This window comes from Dromaius novaehollandiae, chromosome 2 (assembly GCF_036370855.1).
Source record: "Dromaius novaehollandiae isolate bDroNov1 chromosome 2, bDroNov1.hap1, whole genome shotgun sequence".
In the NCBI taxonomy this organism is placed as follows: domain Eukaryota; kingdom Metazoa; phylum Chordata; class Aves; order Casuariiformes; family Dromaiidae; genus Dromaius; species Dromaius novaehollandiae.
The window spans coordinates 158829381-158851482 of record NC_088099.1 but is presented as its reverse complement, the minus strand read 5'-3'; the positions used below and the strand labels follow the sequence as shown (position 1 = coordinate 158851482).

The 22102-nt window shown below is 40.2% G+C and overlaps 1 long non-coding RNA gene across 2 annotated transcripts in view; it reads left to right on the top strand.

Moving 5' to 3' along the window:
* The window catches only part of LOC135327364 (uncharacterized), a 119741-nt gene that overhangs the window by 73177 nt on the left and 24462 nt on the right, over positions 1–22102 (top strand). The window contains exons 3-4 of one of the 2 annotated variants that reach the window (XR_010387483.1): positions 12396–12459; positions 16630–18898. This is a non-coding gene — a long non-coding RNA (uncharacterized LOC135327364). Of the gene's footprint in view, positions 1–12395; positions 12460–16629; positions 20110–22102 lie in introns of those variants that run through there. The other variant, XR_010387482.1, reaches the window with a different exon arrangement.

The window sequence follows — 22102 nt, the reverse complement described above, 5'->3', positions numbered from 1 at the left end:
TCATTTTTAGTGTTTAAAAGTATTATAAGGGTGTAGCTAATTATTTCCTTTCTTCTTGGGTTTGCCAGCTTTTACACCCAGCTCCTAGACTGTGACTCCCCAGTCAGTTAAACTCATTTTGATGGATTGGATTGACACAGATACCCATTTACCTCCATTTTTATTCCAGCTTCCTTTTAGCAAACAATTATGGAACAGCAATAGCTTCCCGCTGGGCAGACAAATTCTTTCTGTCCTCCTTTAACACAGCGATGCATTTTTCCCAGTGATGAATGCAGTAGAACCAAATCATATGAATCTACGATCTGTTCCAGCTGCTATTGAAGAGAAATGATTAAAACAGCAGCAACAAAGTGGAAAGAAAACTCCCTGCTTTTTTTTTTTTTTTTTTTTTTGTATGCATGCCAGCAAACACACTATCATTGAGCATAAGCAGCAAAATGCATTTTGAGACTCAAGAACCAAATGTGCACATAAGCAATCAGAGGCTAAATGAATAATAGAGCAGAATGGCATGACACCATATCACAGTCCTCAACTAGTAAGTAGCACAGTTCAACCTCAAAAGCTACTGAGTAAGAAGAAAATGTCTCTTTAACAGTATTAGGGGACAATTTATTATGTGTATCCTTCGAGTGCGGCACAATGTCACTGCAGGCCCATTGCATTTGCATTATTTCCAGACAACGGCAGCAGCAGAAAAGGACACTGATTTATTTCAGAGCAGGCACAGGTGATTTTTATGTCTGTTGGGACTCAGCCAGATATGGCTTAACCCATTCAAGTCTTTTCTGCTTACAAGAAGATCTGTCTTTTTGTAACATCCTTATCTTCCAGCTCAGATTTCATTTAAGTTACTCGAAGAGAAGACGAAGGATTTTGAAGTCTTTTGCTCTTTTAGCCAGTTACTAAAGCTTTGTTCAATTCAGAGAGAATGAGTGATCGGAAATTGTTTAATCTGTTTAAAAATAATCCCAGTGATCATTTTCCCTAGCACCTTTTAACACAGCATGTGATTTCCACACCCATCAGTAGCCCAAAATGGATGATCTCCTGATAACATTATTCCCTATTGCATGTAAGCTAATTTGCCAGGCTTAAAAGAGAGCATACAAGAAAAAAAAAAGTCACTGGCTGTTGTGATCCAATCAAAGCATGCAAGCTTTGTTTCTGCTCAATTGGAGAGCCCCGAGGACTGCTTGCATACCAGTTTTCCAACATTATAGAAGAAAGAAATTTGGCATTCTTGTTGGAGGTGCCACCTTACTGAAAGATGAAGATCTGGGGATGGGATCAAGTGCAATCAGCAATGGTGTTCAGAGAGAAAGCAGAGGTGTTAATCCAAAGCAATTATAACTGTCTCCTGACAGCCCATCAATTTTATTTCTTCCGTATTTCAGTTAAGCACAATATTTATTTTTTTTTCCTTCTTCACAGCTTCATGGTGTTGTGTGGACATGTGGCTGTAATTCTGCTAATGCTTGAAAGAGAAGGGGAAAGCCAAAGTGTGAGTTCACATCCTGTGCAAAGGGGCTGCTGCACAACTGGAATGACGAGCACCGTGCTCTGCAGCACAGCTGAGAAAGGATGCTTTGTCATGGAAGATGCAGAGGGTTTGCCTCATTCCAGATAGGAGTGAAAACTGAGCATTTTGACATTTTCTCAGGGGAATTTTGAAAATTTTAGGTCCATTAAAGCATTCTTTCTTTTTTATTTTTGGTTGAAAACTGGGCATTGGAAATCTGACTGAAAGCATCAGAACAGAACAAACAAAGAAAAACTACCTTCACGCTACCAATTCTTACAAAAGTACTGAAGATGTTTTGTTCCAGTGTTGAAACAGAACATGCCCATATTTTTGGAATAAATTCCTTGGTAGTCTACCGAAATGAAGTTCTGTCAAATTAGCCCAGTTTTGCAGAGAGTTTTCGGTTTCATTGCTCCAAAAGCATCTGCTGGAGCCCAGTTCTGCTGAGCTGTCTCTCATCTGTCCTTCTCTGCAATAGTCTCTTTGCACTCGTTCCTGTGGCGGGGAGGAAGAACTGGCTCAGAGCACAAATACCTGAGCACAGTTCAGGGAGTGCAGTACATGTAAATGGAGGCTTTGGGTTTTGTGGTTTTTTTTTTCACATTACTCAGCGTGCTTTGATGCCTGTGATGAGTCAGGGCTACTTATAAGAGTGGAGAAGGTGCACTTGTTCAGTGCTGCTAGCAAAAGCAGTCATGGGTGGCAGTCACTGAAACAAATCACCTTGTTAGTGACTGTGTACTTGCTAGAGTATTCTTGCACTCTCATTGTATTCAGCATGAATTGCCGCCTTTATCTACTTACAGGAGGCAAATAGAGCTTAATAGATATTGCACATTACAGAAGCAATGCATTATAAGTCCGGCTTTATCTCTGGCCTGCTGAGCAGTTTGTGGCATCTTTCTGTGGCTCATTTCCCCTCTTAGTAACATAATTTGTTCCTTTTAGAAGCACTTTTTGAAATCTTTTAGTAACATACACTACTTAAGTGGCAGGGGGTGGTACTATGACTCCATGATTTTGATAGCATCTAATAGACTTACAGAGAATCTGGGTATTGATGGGTTTGGCTTTAGGTTAACTAGTAGGAAGACTTGATCCCTGCCTTAAGGAACTTACCGTTAGAAAGAGGACAAGTCACAAAAAAAACCCCCAATAAATAAAAAGGGTTTAGGTAAGGGAGAAAATGGTCACTGGGACACACACAGTCCCCATAAGCTAACAATCTGCACAGCCTGCCAGGTTTAGTTTGGCTTCTCCTTAGTCCAACAGACTGTCAGATCTCTTAGCTATAAATCACTTATTCTAAATAGGAATTACCTGGTGTTACAGTGAATCATAACATTTATCTGCTCTCTGCAGAGATGTTTAATACTGGCAGCTGAAACCTGTGTAATTAAAAAAAAAAGCTATTGGATTTTTGGCAAAAAAATGCTGGTTTCTAAAGAAAATAGTCTTATTATTAAGCATAGTACATGAAGGTGATGAATCAGGTGGAGTGAGGAAGAGAGACAGCTTTTTTAAAAAGCAAGATATTCTTTCTTTTTGCCTTTCTTTCTTCATTGATGCCCAAAATACCCTTGAAGTATTAGAGGACTTGAACGCTGCCTTTGTTGACCATGGAATTCAGATGTAGCTGAGTTGAGGATTGAAGTCTGCTCTGTAATGGAGAAAATTTAGCAACAAAGAGTTTGTAATTTTCCTCATCTCAGTTCTAATTAACACAAAAGAGGATAATTAAATATATAGCACAAGTTCTAATAGAAAATAGATTCAAATTAGAATATGACTTAAACCACTTAAAAATCCAAGTTATATAAAATAAAAATGCCCAATACTGCATAAATAACTTGTATCAATTTTCAGAGAAGGACATATTTTATGGCTGATGGGTTAGACATGGCCACACACAGCTGCTGTGCCTGCCATCCATTGCAGAAATGCTGCATTTACAAACAGTGGCGTCAGATGTCCTCTGCTGAAATTGCTGTTCTTGGGGAGGGTGGTGCAACCATCCAGCTGCTCATCAGAGCCCTCACGGTCCATGCACCAGAGCTGCAGGATGGGAACAGGAGCCTCCATCAGCTTTGACCGTGAAATCAGCTGGGTTCATTGTTCCAGGCCTTAGGGGGCCTAAATTCAACTTGCTGAAAGAGGTTGAGGGATTTCTGTTGCTGATCCTGGTGGCCTTCGCTAGAGAGACTATTACAAATAGGACAAGAAAAAAGGAGGAGGTTAGGTTTTACACTGGTGGAGCTGTTTCAGCCATGACTTCCTTTACACAATTTACAAACTAATATTTTTAAATAAATTGGTGCTTTGTTTAGCTGAAATGAAATATAAAAGGAGCTGATGGAGAGCTGATAAAATTCCAGCTTCTACCGCAAGCCTGTGAATTGGAATTAGTTATTCAAATCTGTTCTGCCCCTATTTGCCCTTCCCAAAGCCAGTGGGAGACACTGATTTCCTACCATGGGGAAAAATGCACTAATCCAGTACAAAGGATATTCCACGGTGATAGGGATGAAGGAAAAACCTCAACAGAAATAAATTGACCTTGCACGCCCCACTGCCAGCCTATTTTTCTGCCTCAGTCCCTCCAGCATCTTCTTTTTCACTGAGGAAGCTAAAATCTGTTTTCCCCTGCACCTTCATATAGGCTCCCTCCTCCGACTATGACCTGCTGTTGGGCATGAATGAACTTCTGCTGGTCTTATGGCCACTTCAGTTCCATGAAGCCAAATGGGAGTTTTCCAGTTATTTTTCCTACTTGCATAGTCAATGGACTAGTAACACCATCCTGAGCCAAAAATTTAAGTTGCCAAGCTCCTTCCTTTCTCCTGGAGCAGGCAGTAAAGGTGAGCAGCAGCACATGCACATGGCAGGTTATACGTTCTCCTGAATACCTTCAGTGAACAGACCTTTTAGCTGCTACCACAGATAACTCCAACTTAACCTGTGCATCTGAGAATCATGTTAAATGGGTGCTGCTGCAAGTCCTGTGAGGTGGACCTGGTTCCCCTTGGTCTGAGGTATCAGCCCTTCCCAAAGGATCCTCACATGCTTAAAAACGGCATCTCTAATGTTGATTTAATTTGATTTTTTTCTCCCCCTCTCTTGCACCAACAAACTGCCATCTTTCAGCTTAAGTCTTGCTGAAATAACTGCCAATAAATATATGATCTGGGAATCACATTGGGCACATCTGAAAAAAAGCCTCCTTAGGTCAGGCTTCCTCTTTTACAATGACCTCCGATACTGCATTTACTATTGATTTGGTAGTGGGGATGATGTCTAGTCCACTGGCAGTATGTACCCATCTTCTGCTCTGCAAGGAGGGCAGGTGGGGCTTTAGGAGCTAGCCCTCAAGCTGGCCCAGTGTATCTGGCACCTGGTTGATAAATGGTAGGCAGGTTTAGACACAACGACACAGCAGTGCTTTAGCTGACATCACAGAGGCTGACAGTGGCCTTAGTGACCTGTATTTTGTGTAACAAAAGTAAATAAATAAGTAGAAAGGAACAAAGCATATGTGCATGTTTGACATCCGGATGGTGTTAGCAGCTGAATTTATCCACCGGCATCCTTACAGTTCTGCAAAAGAAACAGCTCCCATTGTATATCACGCCTTTCCACTACATTAATTCCATCAGAAACCTCTTTTTTATCACACTTTTATTGCCATCACCAGGCACAAATTAGCTGTGATCTGGTGACAGCAGACAAGAGCTTCTTCCAAATAACAAAGCAGAACTTCAGTTGAACAACTGCTTTTTGTAAAACAGCAAAAACATCACACATCCATATTTACTGTAACCCATGCCTCGGGGCCTGTTTTGAAATGGGGGAAGCGATGCTATCAGTAGGCGCCTTAATCCATTTTCAAGCAGCCATTAGGACATCCTTTTCAGGAGCAGGGGAGGGATGTCGGCACAGCCCAGCGTCTCTTTGGGCGTGCAGCTGGTGTGGCTTGAGATGTCTGCTGCTTTCTGCGTCCAGTCCCTGCTCCTAAGTGCCCTTGGCCATCGTCAGAGTCAGCCCTGCTGGCTGAGGGCACCATCCACCCCAGCCCATCCTGGTGGCTCTGCTGTGGGGTGGCAGCATAGACAGCTGGGGACTCTCACACCTTGAGGAGATCCAGTTGTTCACAAAGCTGTTGTCTCTGCCACTAGGGCAGCTGCTTTCAAAAGCAACTTTGGCACTTGAAAGCTGAAATCTCATAGATTTTTAGGTGTGATTCCACAAAGGTAGTGATAGTTGCCCTCTTACTTCTCACTTCAAGAATGCTCCTCCTCTGTTTTTAAAGTATATGAAACAAATACTTAAGTCTCTAAAGGCATAAGTGGTGGTGGCTATACTGAGTATATTAAATCTTTATCCCTTTTGTTTATATTTAACAGTATTTTCGGATGACACATGTTGAATATAGTTTTATTATTGGGGTGTGCTAAGGCATTTAGTGTTCAGAGAATTATAATGATTATTTAGGAGCAATCATCAAAGGGAAATCTTCCTGAAACACAGAGAGAGAGCAGATCTAGGAGCAATTTTATGCAGACTTAAAAAAAAAAAAAAAAAAAAAAAAAAAGAAGAAAAAAAAGAAAAAAGAAAGGAACCAAAGCTGAAGAAAAACTAACCTGAAGTTGCATTTTTTTCTCAAATTATTATGTTTTTATTATTATTCACTAGATGCCTAGAATGTTCCTGACTGCACTTAAAACCATTCCTGCCTACCCTGCAGGACTTGCAACCAAAATAAGTGGCAAAATGGAATGGGAAGATCCTGCTGTCATCCAGTGAGTCTTTGTTAGCCCAGTGCATGCCAAGTCTGTTAAGTTTCCTTCTCTTGCACCTTGGCTTTCCTGGTGGCACTGCAGTGCTGCTAAAAGGCCTCGGCTGCAGCAATGTGTTTCTTTAGGTACCGTACAAATGCAATGAAAGCATTGACAGGCTAAAAAGACAAGACAGAGAAAATGAGTCCTTTCCTCTACTGGCGGCAACTTGTTTACCTGCTGCAAATGCTCTGTTGGGTAGCAAGGACACCTCGCCTGTGCAAATTGAAAAAGCCCCATTTACACGCTTGGAACTAATAATGTGCACAGTTTTAATTGAAGAAGAGTAGTGGGAACCAGTTCTTGCATGCCTGACAGGTAGGAGCTAATCAGTTCAACCTAGTTTTTGGTTAGCATCTAAAGGCAGAGGTATATATACTTTTTTGAAGTAAGATTGTTATACAAATGTGTATGTCGGTCTGTGTTTGTGTACATGTATATATATACATGGCAACATCTCACTAATCACTTTTTGGTTACTTTGTATACAGCAATGCATAACTATTATTTTCTGTGGGTATAATTAGATGATATTTTACTGAATGCCAAAGATATGAAAAACTCATTGTAATGAATGGAGCAGAAAAAAAACTATTGTGGAATTTATTAGTTTATATTCAGTTTAGGCAATAAAGAACAGAAAAACTAACTAACAGGCTTATTTGTTTTCTAGTATGTTTTTGATACCAAATGAACTGCTTAAAAAGGGTCTTGTAAATCACCACTGGACCTTAAAGCAAGCAGAGAATTGTAAAGGCAGCTTTGGTGTACAGTTTCACTGTTATAGGATGCTGCTTAGAGTCTTAGGCAGGGAGAGACTGTTCTTATGTTAAAATTTGAAACAATGTGGAAGGAAGTTGTAAAAGTAGAGGTGTTCTTCTGTTTTGTTCCTTAGGACTGTAATGGACTGCACTTAACAGTGGATGGTAAAGATCACTAGACATAGAAAATTCTGGTTCAAAAAAAATCTGCCGTAAGTTTATACAGCCCACATCCCTGTTTTAGAGCGTTTTTGCTGGAGCTGTGCAATGATCTGTTAAAAACATCTTCCTCCTCTGAAGTTATGGGATCCCCACCTGTTAAACTATGACAACCCAAAACCCTCTGGGTCTGTCTGGAGAGGCTGGGCACCGTACAGGCAAATTCGGTCTTCCGTGGGTAAGTGCTATTGGAGAAGGAGACTGGATGATGAATTATCCAATTCGCTGGTCACCAGACTACTTTCTTCATTATTTTTCACCATTATGGGCACAGAATAGAGAGCTGTACTGTTCTTGATTTACACTTATACTATTCCGTATTTTTTCAGCTCATGTAGCTCTGCTAAGGTTCCTTATGAATGAACTGAGATGCAGGAGATCACATAAGGGATCACGTGTAAGAGTTTGCTGGATTTGTTCTCCCACTGACAATAAGTGGGGAGAAAAATATCAGATTGGAAGTGCCATACTCTTCCTTAGTTTCCCCCCATTTCTCTGCCTTGCACAAGATAATGAGCTAACAAAATGTAATGTTTTTGAAAATACCACTCAGAAATGTTTGAATTTTATCACATTTCTTTTGACTTGCAGTGATTTCTCATTGTGAAATATCCTTAAATTTTACTAACAACAACAATAAGATAGTCTTTAAAAATGCTTTATACTAGAAGAAATTTGGTTTGGAAGCTGGCTTGAAAAAAACTATGGCTTCAGTTATGGCTTCAGAAATGCTAGTGAACCAAAAAAAGGCACATTTGTACAGAGGTAGCAGTCAGCCCAACATGTTTTAGACTCAGACACACTATGAAAAACCTTTGCAGTAGACAGATGTGAAATAATTTCCTTTCTCATCCCTTGCTATACAAATGAAGACATAAAGAACTTCTTTACTCTTAAATTAGATACTAGCTTCTTCCCAAAACAGGACGTTTAATGTTCTTTCTAAAATTTGTTAGTCTTAAATATTATGTAATTCCATACATTCAGTTACTTATATAAATGTCCAGTTGAGTTGGGCCTCCGAGCTTTTGATCTCAGAAAAGTCCTGTAAGCTTGGCTCCCATGGCATGTGGTATGAAAAGAGGCATTTCTATGAGTGGTTTTGCATATTCTATCTTTTAATGTAGTTGCATGCCCTTTATTCTTTTCTTACGCATGTGATCATTTAAATCTCTTTTCATATGAAAGGTTTTCCATGACCTGCTTTTTATCACCTCCCTTTCCTGAAAGTAGATTTCTCTCCATCAGTGTTTACAAACTGGCACAGTCAAAGACAACTTTTTTTCATGTACTATCCTTGTTTTGACTGTTGTTGTTCAAGAGAGGTGCTTTATTCCAAGACTATTTTCTTGTGCCTAAAATCTTTAGGCAAAGCAGAGACTTGGTAGTAACTGCTGTATCTCCCATGCACTCCTGCAAGAATTGTGATTGCTTCTGGCAGGACTTTGGCCTCCTTCTCCCTTGAGTGTGGGACTCACTCAAGGAAACCTGCCCTTTTCTCAGTGGGGTAAACCTGTCTATCCTGAAGGTAGCTGTCACCTTGTGCAGCAAAAACAACATACAAAACTGAAATCTCTATGGCCACAAGCTAGCTGTCCTATGGGCAGCACAGCAAGCCAGATTTGCTAAAAGTATTTCTATGAAAGCCATAAGCACAATTTGTCTCTATTTGCTCAGTGCTTGTGGTGTGCTTGGCACTGAAATGGGCATGGAGCAATGGCAGACCCTGCTCCAGCAAGCTTACAGCCCAGGAGCAAGTCCACAGGAAACATGACTGCTGTGTGTTGTGCTCTTGGGGATTCAGCTTCTCAGTGCTGAGTACAATATGCTACCATTCTTGTCTTAAAAATAGTTAGAACACATCATGTTTTTGGCTAGAATATCTATTTGCAACGTTACCGAACCTCTGTTCTTTAGTTTTTATCCAGTGGGTGTTCGACTAATTCCTATAAATCAAAAAAGCACTATTGTTTGCTTTATTGATTTGTTTATTTGAAAAGCAAGATTGTGTTACTGTTTGTGTTAACGTTGGTATTACGCATCCTTAATTTACACAGGGAAGTGCTTAAATGCCATGATGAGAGAATCCCAAAGAAAACCTGAAGACAGACAGATAGCTTCCGTGGGCAGTTGGTTTCCAAAGAAAGATGTGGCCACTTTCAGAGCTGTTTGCTTACATGAAAGATAACATTATCATGATATTTTCTCAGCTGTGCTTAAGCAAAAGGAAGCCAGTGGCCTCTGCCTTATGGACATTAATTTCCTTCATTAGTCCATCTCCTGATTCTTACTGATGATGAATAATGTCACCAGTTGTTTTAAATATAGCTCAACTCAAAGAAGCAGGCCAGAAATTTTACATGTGCACTTCCTCTCATTCTTTATTCTGGAACCTCTTTCTTGTGTGTTTGTGTATTTCTCCTAACCATAAATATCAATCTATAATTTATTTTACAACAGAGTCATACTGGATGACTCCGTTTTGGGTTAAATTCACTCATACAAAAAAACACAAGAAAGCCACCAAATCACTGCAAGTAATCTCTCTCAGGTCATGCAGTTAGTGACTTTCTGGGCCAGATTTTCAATTGGTGTTAATTAATACAGTCCCCTGACTTCTCTGCCTTGATGATCTACAGACTTGCTCTTAGCTTTCACCTGAACAGATCTATCATGATTTTTAACGAGAGTTGATAATTTTTGACAAATACAGGTTTTAAAGCTAGAAGGGGCCTTTAGATCATTTAGTGAGACTGCCCGATCTGTTCTTACTAGGGACTTTGAACCAAACTCTGCAGAATTTTTGAACTCCTTGAAGCACAGTCAGATTGAAATCTCTCCCCAAGAGTTTGGATTTGATAGAGGAATCAGATGCTCCTTAGACTCTGTCATAAAATATTAAGTAGAAGTTCTCAAAAGCCAGGGTGAGAGCACCCTATGTTTTGATGGTTATCATGATCAGCAATTTGAGATGCAAACAACTTACACATCCATCTCAGATAAACTGGCAGCTCTCCAAAGCTAAAGCACATATCTGAGACAGGTGTGGAGTAAGTTTTAAGACTGTTAAAATATCAGGGTTGGATTGATGGAAGTAAAGTCCTGAAAAAGCAATTGCATATGTAAGAAGAAATCCCTGCTACGCTAACTGTGATCCCCAATGTACTTTCACATAATGATTTGCCAGCAGCAGGGTAACAGAGGTACTAGAAATTTCAGCCTCAGAACTGCTTTGTTTTTGTTAGGAATTCAAGGACAAATTAACACCAAGACAGATTTCTTATTTTACAAGAGGAAGGGGAGGAGGCAGAGGGTTTATTTGGCTAATAGTGCAATTTTGTGTGAACATGTTCTAGTTGTCACTTAGGCATTAGCCAGCTTAACAAAGCTTTTCTCAAGCAGCAGGCTGCATACTACTTACCAGAGATCCCCAAAGGGCTGTCTAGTTATATGGCGCTAGCTTCACTCTGTTTCCACGTGTTGGTCCTCTTTGAAGGAGGAACACTTCATGTACCATCCCATTTCTCTATCTGTCTATGCATTCCACTGTTTTTGCTATAGCTCTCGTAAGTGGACAGTGGAAGTTGTTCATGTATATGATTGATAACAAGAAAAGAGGCCCCCAGGGGTTTACAGATCTTAGAAAAATAAAGAAGTCTAACAGCCTTCAATTGGATGGGTACAAGGCCAACACTGGAGAGTTTTATGAACAACAGTATTTGTAGCTATGCAAGTTGTGTCACATCCCAGGACTGGCTAGGCAGACAAGGGACTTTTCCTCTTTTTCCCTTTGGATACCCAACAGCTAGTCCAAACCAGAAGAAGGCTCTAACCTGCTGAAGTGAATTATTTTTCCTTTCTTTGAGTCCAGGGATGCATGGCCTGAATTCCCATGGTCAGCATAGGAATCTCACTTCATAAGGAATGATGCAAAAGCCACAACACCATTTTCTGCCTGCCTATATTCCCAGGGTGACCTTCAATGATGACATTCCAATCTTCTTTACAACTATTGTTCAAATAATAGGGCTTTCCTTGACGATGATAATCAGAAGGGAAATGTCACCGCAGATACATTCCAGAGGAACAGAGCAAGTTGAGTGAAACCACAATGTGCTCCTTCTTGGCTATATTCAAACTCATAAAATTTTTGCCTCTGGATGTTAGATCAGATAATAGCACATAGATAGACAAGCCATATTCTAGAATAAATCCTTCAGTAATGAGTGCATTAAAAATACAATAGATAGACTAGATGGATTTATCTATCTACTTCAGATAGTGAGAAAAAATAGACATGAGCAGCTGAGGAATTGTTGAGGCAAGAAGACATATGGACACTAAATTGCTAAGGCTTGAACACTGAGCCTGCTTTTATGGAGAAGAGCGATGAGGAAGAACAATCTTGCTAGACTGAGTCCAGACCTTGGATCTGTCAATAAGTTTCTATGAGACAAGTCATTTAAAGGTTTGGACATGTCGATCTTTCTATGTTTTAATCTCACCATCAGTAAAAACTCCCCTTCAGCGGCAAACTCTAGGGAAGGAGTCTGGGTCATCCCTTTGTTTGATCAGAGATGAGCACTTCTAGATCCTGGGCCCAGGAAAAGCTCTAGTTACTACTATAATTCATCAAAAGTGAAAAGAAGAGAGGAGGTGACTTAAAAAAGGATGCAGTAGGAGAGATTAATTAAATCTCTTTTTGTTTCTAAATTATTTCTCAAACTCCAGTGAGAGTAGTTGCAGTCAACTCTTCACCCCTCTGTGCTCTCAGCATTCAAAAGGACACAACAGCTTCTAATATCAAAGCAGATGCTCTGAGTAACTGAGGTTTGGTAACACAGACTCTCTTCCCTCATGTCCCCATCAGCCTGCAGCAAAATATCCCCTGCTAAACCTTCTAGAGAGCTGCCTCTGTGCTGCACTTGTTTGTAGCTGGTCTGGATTGACTGGGGTGAGGGAACTGGTCTGGACTGATCAGATAGAGGGAGGAGACTGGTGCTGAGTTTTGGCAGTTTTGTCAATTGTTTTTTCCTTCCTTCCTTTTCTGTACAGCTTTATGGAGTGCTTGCCAGAAAAGATGCAGACTGAAGTTGGTTGCAATTCCTCACATTAAATTGTAAGTAGTTGGGTGGAAGGACCTTTTTTTTTTTTTTTTGGCCTGTATATGTACAGCGTACACAGTAGTATATACAACTATAAAACAATACTAGTGGTGATGGTAAAGAATAAAATACTTGTAGTTCTAAGTCTCATTTTTCAATCCAACCTTGATATAATCCTCTTCTGGGAAAAATAATAATAATGGTAAAGGCTGGAGGGCGTGTGATTTCTCCATTTGAATCATGTACAGCTCCACTGACTGATCACTCAGGGGTTTGTGCTGATACTCGTCTCATACAGTTGTTTTCATCTCAAGGTTTACTGTGGGGTCAGACTATGCAGTTCAAGTTCCTCTGTTTTAAGAGGTTGCTGCACCTTTGCCCAAGGCAGTGGTTGAATATGTGGACAGTTACTGTGGTTCAGCTGAGACTCAGAAAATTATTATGTCGTGTTAACTTGATTTTGACTTGGCACCTTGGGAGGTTTATTTAACCTAAATATTTGTTTTTATGGTGCTAAACTCAATCAAAAACTCTAAATTTCACTCAAGCTCTGCAGGAAAAATCCAGACCTATGGGAATTCCAGCACAAATAAAATTGACATTGCTATATAGTGGGTAGAGGTGTTTTCCAAATCAGAGAGGATTTTAGTGTAACTGTTGGCAAACCAGACGTGAACTTCAAGGTTGTAGAGAATCTGAAGTGTTCTTGTGGCTCTGTCTTACATAGCACACTCTCCACGGTGATCCTGTACCATCCTGTCTTTACCAAAGACAGCCTGAATGGTTTCTGTGCTGCACTGAGACATTTGCTGGGAGAGCAAGGTGAATTAGAAGAATAAGGTATCATGAGCTAAAGGGTTTTGTGGAGCATTTTGTGTGCCAGCCATTGCTGGCAAGATGGATCTTTGGTCTGGTCTGATGGGACTATTTTTTTGTTCTCTGTGAGCATATTCTCTGGATGGATGTCAAGGCAAGAACTTCCTCATGACTGTTTTTGAGGAGGATCCTAGGCTGGATTGCAGAACTTCATCGATTAAAGAGCTAGCCCCAGATACCCACACTGTGTCTTGAAGAATACCAGCTACCAAAAAAAAAAAAAAAGATTTACTGACATTTTTAATTAATTTTTCTTCTATCAGTGACACCTATAAAATGACCAATGTTTTACAAAAAAGCACTGCCATCACCACTGCTGTCCATGTATCTCCTTGATATTACAGTGGACAACTCTCAACAATATGTGGCAACCAAAAGCACAAACCCAGGACTTGAAGGATTAGGTTGGCTAGGTAAAGGCCATAATGGACTCACAAGTCTCTGGTTTAGCTGAAGAAGTGTTGTTAAAAAAACCAACTGGGGTAGCATAGGCTACAGCTAGAACTATAAATATTTTCAGAACTATCATCGTAATTATTTCTGGCTACTGAATACTCTTCAAAAAAAAAAAAAAAACCCAAAAGGTAATTATGGGCGATAACATGCAGCTGCCAGATCTCCACAGTTTGAATAGGCCACATAGGCATTTAAGACAGAAGGGCTAGATTGGTAGGGTGGGAGTAGTTTTCAACTGAAAGTCTAGAACAGACACAGTCCCTCTCCTGGGCAGCCTGGGGCTGGGAGGCGCAGCATCCTTTGGCTTCTTCCCACATCGGCCTGCCCTGAAAGATAATCTTCTCCCTCTCCCCAAAGCACTTTCAACCTGAAAAGTGGTGGGTGAAACAGGAGTGGAACGTGGAGAGCAGACGAATTAACAGTTGCAAAGGCATGTTTTCACATACGCTAACCCACATGTACAGTTCGTAGGAGTAATAAGTCAATCTCTCTGCCTAGTGGGACAGAGGGTTTTAAAGGCATCGTGGCTGAGCTGGGAGAAAGCTTGAAGGCAGCGTGAGAAGGCAGAGGTTGTACAGTGAGTTCACGTTCCAACACTTCTTAAAGCATCCATTATTAGCGTTCCAGCTTGTCTAAAAATGTTAAAGTAAAATGGCACTGCCTGGTACAGCATGGGGTGGAGTGAAAGATTAATTAGGCTATTCTGGATTTCATTTTGGTGTCCTTACACCCAGTAACCTCATGAAAAAGTGGGCTGTTACCCTATACAGGAGAAATGTTCTTTTTTAAAAAGCAAAATGTGCTTTTGACCTTTTGTGTAACCCAGTGCTCTAAGGGGCGTTGTGGAAGATTCATTTGCATTCTGCCCAGCTACTTGCTGTACATGAGGAAAATAGCATCACACCACACTGAGATGTGAAGGTAGCTGGACCAGGGAACTGTTTGGAAGGAGCAACCATGATTTTTCGAGGATTTGAAATAGTTGTGAACTTATTGTCCCTGATGATCAGCTGATGTAAATTAGCAGAGCTCCTCTGGCTTTAATAAAACTTGACTGATTTGTCTCAAGTGAGGATCTATCCATTTGTGTTCTCAGTATTCATTAGATGCCAATATCTGATGAATAACAATGTAAAAGATTATCAGACTTCTGATAAAGCTGAGAGGACGCTAATATTGGAAGAATATCTCTCAGCATTTAGAAAATATTTATACCAAATTAGGAAAGAAATCACAAGACATTTGAGACTGGAAAATCCCAGAATGTGTTTACAGGCTCCTTTAATTCACTGCCATTTCATTACATTGCCAAAATTAATCACTGTCTCCAGCTCCTGTCTTGGCTTCTTATTTACTGCTGACTTGAACTCCTCGGTGAGATTTTATTGCTCTCAACCATCATGCTCTTTTAATATAAGATCCAATACAGATTGCAAAGAAATGAATAATGTAGGGGCCAAGCAAACAGGAACTGAAGAATTGCATGCATCCATGTTAAACACAGGTGTAACACCTATTTCATTAAATGCATAGTGTATGTACAGTCTCAGATCATTGCATATGAAATAATGTGGTTATAATGTGTTGTTAGCTACCAAAAACAAGCAGCACAAGTCTAACAGATAAGTAATATGTTCCTTATCGAATGAGCCTTCTGAAAAAAGAGACACTGGTCTGCCTACAACCCCTACTGCAAATACCGTATCCCCGTATTACCAGTCATGGCTTAGGTGGGACACAGTCGTTCCCCTGCTCTGCCACGTAAAAGTCACATGAAGTTGGTTTTAGTATAATTAAAACCTCCCATAGTGGGACATGGAGGAACTGAAATAGCTTTGTTTCATTTAAGTCCTGCATTAAACGTGAACTGGGCAGCTCTAGCTAGGCCTTTGAGCTGCTGTGCAACTACAAACTACTGTTTCGTTGCTCTGAGCCTCTTCCCTCTCATGCTTTCTTTTGTCCTACATTACAATTTCTAAAGGAAGGAGACTTTTTATTCTGCGTATAGCCTAGCACAACAAGGCCTTGACCCAAATTGGATCCTTTATGCTACAGTGTATGTTTCTTAAAATATCATTGTAATAAAATACTAGGCCATAATAATGGGTAATGCCCCAAATGTCACTGCTTCCTTAACCTTTGGAAGGGAAGATTAAGCCCACCTTTTTAACAAAAAATAAAATAAAAAACATCAAATGAAGTTCATAAGATGTCATTTTCAAGTATTTTGAAAGAGATTGTGCATGGGGAAAGTGTGCCTGCTTCTGCGAGTCCTGGCTAGATATCTCAGACTGGTAAGAGAAGCACTCCACACAAGAAGGAAAAGTTGTAATGAATGACAGCTCTGTGGCTGAATCTTTCAGAAAATATCCTCCAGTGCATCAGTGAGAAAGTGGGAGTTAACTTGGCTTAGACAGAAAGCCTGTCCCAATATCATAGAAGATGGCTAATGATATTTAATCACTTTCTTTCCCCACGTCAGCACCTCCCCCTCAACAATTTCATTGCCTCTGATTAGCAGCAACCCACTGTAATCTACTAGTGATGATAAGCCCATTTGACCTAAATAGATGCAGCTCCAAGTGGCAGTGAGGTTGTTATTATTCCTTACTCTGAGCACAATAGGCACTATACGTATGATTGAGCTTAGGACCCTATTACACTAGGTGCTAGACATATGGGTAGTAGAAGACAATAAAAATAGACCTAGCCAAGAAAACTTGAATAGAAGTATTATCTCAATGTTACAAATGAAAGAAAAGATATGTAAGTAGATCTTTGAAGCTTTGACCATGGCCATCTTTGCATGCTGTTCATAGTCAATTTGCAGGCACAAGGCTTTTCTTTTGCAGGTGCTTTGAGGTCCTCCAAAGAAAGGCTACGGACAAATGCCAGTGAAGATCATCACACTGCAAGCTTTATAGGAAGGACACAGGTTGAGACACTGTTGCAGTTCAAGCCATCTGATAGCAATCTTAGAAGATATATTTTGGCATGATAGGTACCAGCTTTTTAAAACAATCGGGTCTTGCAAGGGCATATAATTATTGTGTAATAATTTCCCATTTGTCATACAAGGTTACATGCTTTCATAAGGTGTGGAGTTACTTTTTACACAGCAGCCACATAGCCTGAGGCACCTGATCCTGACCGGAATCACTACACTGTAGAATACAGTAGTCTCTGAATAGACAACTGCTCCATTTCTGTTATCACGTGATGATCTTTTTATTGTCTCTGTATCTTGGGTCTCAGAGGACTTTTGGAGATGCTCAGTTTTCTCTTTAACTCTTCAAGTGATCTCAGAGGGTTGTGGGAAAAGTTGTGTGACCCAGAGTTGGACATTTCAGCATTTGCTAAATGTAACATACAGAAAAGGGTAGCTTGAAGACAAAAGTTACAAAGAAGAAAGATGGTGCGTAGTTAGGAAAGAACAAGCTCTGTTAAACTGAAACACAAGACCTAACAGCAGAGATGACTGAAAATGATGATGTAGCAAATGGTTCTGCAAGCAGCAGATGGATGAAGCAGACTTTTCATTGAGTCATGATACCCTCATCTTCATTTTGCTTGCTCTAGAAGAGATGACCCATGGTGCAGCTAGTTCAAACCTAAATGGGTGACTGGGCAGTCAACACCTCTTGTTTATGCAACAAGCTGAAATAAATGTTCTGTCCCTCTAATGCTGGTGGTCCAAACAAGTGGCTTTATGGGCTACATGCAGTCTCAATACATATTTTCTACAGGTCTCTTGTAAAAACTTGTTTCCTTTCAGAGTTCTACTCCACTGTCAGATTTGGTTGAGGCTGGACAAAATGCATTCAAAAAGTAGCTGCAAGGATGGCTAAAATAGTTACATAAGCCTTGTTTCTGAAGGAAAGCAGGGTAAGCAAAAATTCCTAAATTGTACGTAAAGTTGTTTCCTATTTTCTTAGGAAATCTTCAACCAATTGAAGTGTATCAACTGACAGAGAAAGAGGATCAGGGAAGGCATTTGGGCAGAAAGAATTGATTGCTCACATACGCGGCTGATTCAGTCTTACAACATCTTTCTCTACAGTGAGAACTTCTGAATAGTTTTCAGTGTCAAAAACAAGCCTGTGATCTTCCTCCACTATTTCTACTCAATGCAGAAGCCTCCTTTGTTGTTACTGCTTTCCTATGTTCCTTTGCCTCACCAATTCAATTGCAATTTCTTCACTTTGTGACACTCCAGCTTCCTCTTCAAGGCCAGGATGCTGGAATTCTGCAGTGGGCAAGAATCTCACAATTCTAAATCATATTTCAGATGTTTTGATGGCTTATATCCTTACAGAGAAAAAAGCTTGAAAATATAGCTCAAATCAATCCTAAAATTTCAAATTCAAATAGCAAGACAAATAGCCCTTAAATGCTACTATAGATATACATGTTATGATTTTAAGATGATCCTGATATTTCTGAACATTGAGTTGCTGACATTATATACTTGCTGATCTAGATTTTCAGAAGTATAGTTGTGGTTAACAGTGCTGAAATGAACAGAAATATACACTGACTTACATTGGGGATCTGGCTTGCTGCCTCTTTTCACGTCATTCAGAGACATAGCTTCTCTCCTGCCTTTGACTACACTGGGATGAAGAACAAATAAATTCTAATGTTTCGCTCCACAGCTTTGAAAAAGGCAGTGTGGAGCAAATACAGGACTCTCCATGTTGGAGTTCTGGGTTGAAATGCTGGCTCTATTGAGGTCCATGATAAAACTGTTTGACCTGAGTGGATTTTGTTCTTAGGGATTCACTATTTCTGTTCCTGACTTGTCCCTGCAGGTCACATCTTTGCAAATGCTATCCTCCCACAACTATGTTTGCCTTGTCTGTTTACCTTATCATCTAATTTCAGAAGGCTTCAGCTCTTCTGTGTTTGTAGGCAGGTTCTCAGTGGGGATGTGAACTGGTGCTGCAGCCCTTACCACTGTTACCTTGGAGATCCTTCTAATATGAAAGATATATACAAAAAAGATGTGGACTCACTTTTTAATGTAAAAGGTAAATGCAAAACTCCTGCGACATTGAATAACTGTCACTGGAACTCAGTTTGGATAATCACCCTAAGGCGAAGCTTTCCTCTGAACTCAAGGTGAGTCTGAACTTTATTAGGAGTAACATCACATTTTTTAGAAGTTCATATTTGCATCCATGGGCCTATCTGTGATCTGTAATCTTCTGAGTTTGCAAATTTTGGCTGAAGACTTTCCAGAATAAAAGGTATTGCACCTCCCACTGTCAATTTTACAGGAAAAGTCTTGCTCTTGAGGTTTAGGAGGGAAGGTCTAGCTAAACCTCACAGAACTCTCTAAAAGTTTTGTGTTGGATCTTATTCTGAAGGCAGATAAAAGCACTGAAAGCTCAGTTGGGTACATCTGCATGTACTTCCATCATATTTTTGATTGGAATGAGATATACCCTGAGAGTTTGGCCAGTTATAGCCTGTGGTTTTTAGTCTAGCAAATCACACCTTTGTGCAGTGTAGACATATATCCTTACATGGATAACACCACTGCAGCTCAGCAATGCTGAGTTCCCCTCTGGGCACAAGCTAATGAAGGTGAATCAGAGCTTCATGATGACTTGAAATGTTCTTACAGACCTTTCCAGGCAATGGACTACCTTCTTTGCACATGGCTTGTTCTATTTTTGGCTGTATGCCGATGGTACCAGACAAGCTGAGGTTTTTTCTTTGTATTTTCATCTGTTGCTGTACCCTCCACTCTGGGAATTCCTCCTCATGCAGGAGCTAACATGAGCTTGTAGAGAAGGCAGACAGTGTCAGAAAAACAGACTTTGCAAAAATGACAACAAATTCCATTTGGTTTAAATGCAAATCAGCCAAAGGTATTGTAAATGCACAAATACGGTAGTAAAAACAATTAGCTCCATACAGAGAGAAACACAGTGAACAAAGCACCACGTCATCTTGTCACGCCATGAAGTAAGATAATATATTAGCATTGTAAACAACAGTTATTCCCTTTATTTTCTGTGTATTGTATCTCTTTGCTTTACCACTGTTTCACTTTTGTGGGAAAGAACTAGTTTTTAGTGCAGGTTATCAGGAAAAATTAGACTTTGTACTCTCCTGGAAACTCTGCTGTGGTCTCTGTTATTCTATTTGCTGATAAGGTTTTTTAACCTTTTATATTGTTACATTTTCCAAATAAACAAGATCAATAATTGATACATACAAAGTCCTTGCACAGAGCATGTAAGACATCTGTTATCCTAAAAGCTTTGATAGATATTTCTCTCCAACCTATTTCTTTTCTCTCAGACATATAATAAAGATTACAAATAAAAATAAATAAATGCCGCAACTTTGTCAATCTGACCTCTGAAGAGGAAAAGCTCTTTCTGTAATGAATGTGGTACTTCCAAATTAACATTTTAGGAAACCCCTATTATCCTTAAAGAAGTCAAGATAGTCTTTCAGAATACAATTCTACACTTCCATCATCTTTAAACTCATATACCGGGCTAATATTGTCTCATTAAATGAAAGGATGCTTGTTTCCTCAATCACAATTCTGTGTAAATTGAATGAGTTAAAGCATAAAAATAATGTAAGTAGCCCATTCTTCATCAGGCAGGAAGATTTTGCAGCCTCGTAAGGAAGTTTGATAGATGGCACTGAAAAGCTGAGGGAGAAAATTAGGCACAGAGTGATGGCACAGGTGAAATATTAATCTGACTGCAAAAGAAGGGGCTCTGGGTAGTCCTTGAGAGGCTTGAAGCCAGAAGAAGCTGGAGGAGTCTATGTGTTAACTCATAAACAGGGGGGCCATCTCGGAGGTATGTTTAGAGCGATAGCAGTGATGATACAAGAGATCTCCTAAACAGAAATAAATGTCCAACGGTGGTGGCTGCTGCTCTTAACGAGAGCCTGCAGGCTTGTGATGGGGCTGGACAGAGCGGGGAAAAGAGCACCCAGCTGTGCGTCAGGGGCTGCTGAGGAGTGTGGTAGGGCCAGGTGATTCTACTAATCTGGTGTCATGCCAAAATGTCCTGTTTGAGCTCTGAATAATTTCCTTTTTAGCTTTAGTTTTGAACTTCAGGATTTTCAGTTGATACAAAAGGTTATGTGGTCTTTCAAGGTACTCTGAAGACACTGTCTGCTTTTGCAGAGGGTCTAAAATGGGAGCTAGGGAGCTGGGAAAGCACAGTGCCCTTTCCTCTCCTGGGTGGCTCTTCTCTCAGGCAGTGGTCACCCTTCTGCAGTCTGCTATTTTTTTTATGGATTAGTTTTTGTTTTTTGTTTTTTTTTTTTTCACTCTGTAACATGTCTACAGCCTCAGGAAATTAGTCAGTATGTCCTGGAACAGAAGAAAAAGAGGGACAATTTGTGGGGAATAGAAATGTGATATTACCAAGACAGTGGCAGTGCACCAGTGGTGATTACATTTGGAGTTTTTCCCCTCAAATATCAGATGTTATCAAGTCAGCCATAAATTTTTCATTCAATGGTTCAAGACAGTTATTCTCTCCTCATTAGTTGATGGCATGCAGCAAATTGCTTAAGCCTATTTCCACTGGGGAAAGGGAGATGGAGTCTTCTCTCATCAATTATTTTGGCACTCAGAAGTAGTGGCTGCCTTGGAGCCAGCTGCAGTAAAGGAGGAGCCCATGGATGATGGAAGCAGCCACTGCCCTGTATCGAATCAGTGGTCTCCAGCCCACCATCTAACACCTAACCCTTCAGGGATGCAAGCAATCCTACCCACCTAATGCACCTCACTAACTGTGCGGTGGTGTATGAAATGTGAGTTTATTTTCTTTCTCTTCGGACTTTCATGTTGCCCACCATTTGCTGTAATATTGCTGCACATCCAAGAATAAAACTAGCTCCTTACTTCCTCTACCTGGTCACTGAGATTACACCCAACATGGTTATCTTAATGCATCTAATTTCTAAAGTCAAAAATGACATTCAGAATAGCCACTTCCTTGTAAAAAAATTGGTAATACCACACTATCTGCAGAATCCAGAAAATGGCTATCTATTGCATTACGGAAAATTCCTTTGTATCTGGGATGAAATGTCATAAATAAAGGATCAGAAGAAATGAATAAAATCCAGTCAGGTTGAGGAAGGCTTGACTTATCACAGAATGTCCAGATGGAAGAAAAGTCTAACTGCCTGGAAAGCATGAGGGGAAGGTTTGTTATTTCACTAAGACACAAACATGGAGGTGAGATGGGAGATAGAATGGAGCAGGGAGTGATGCTACATCGAAGATCTATCTTGGAGTAAGAAATCACAGATCCAAGGGTAAAATTGTTTTTCTTA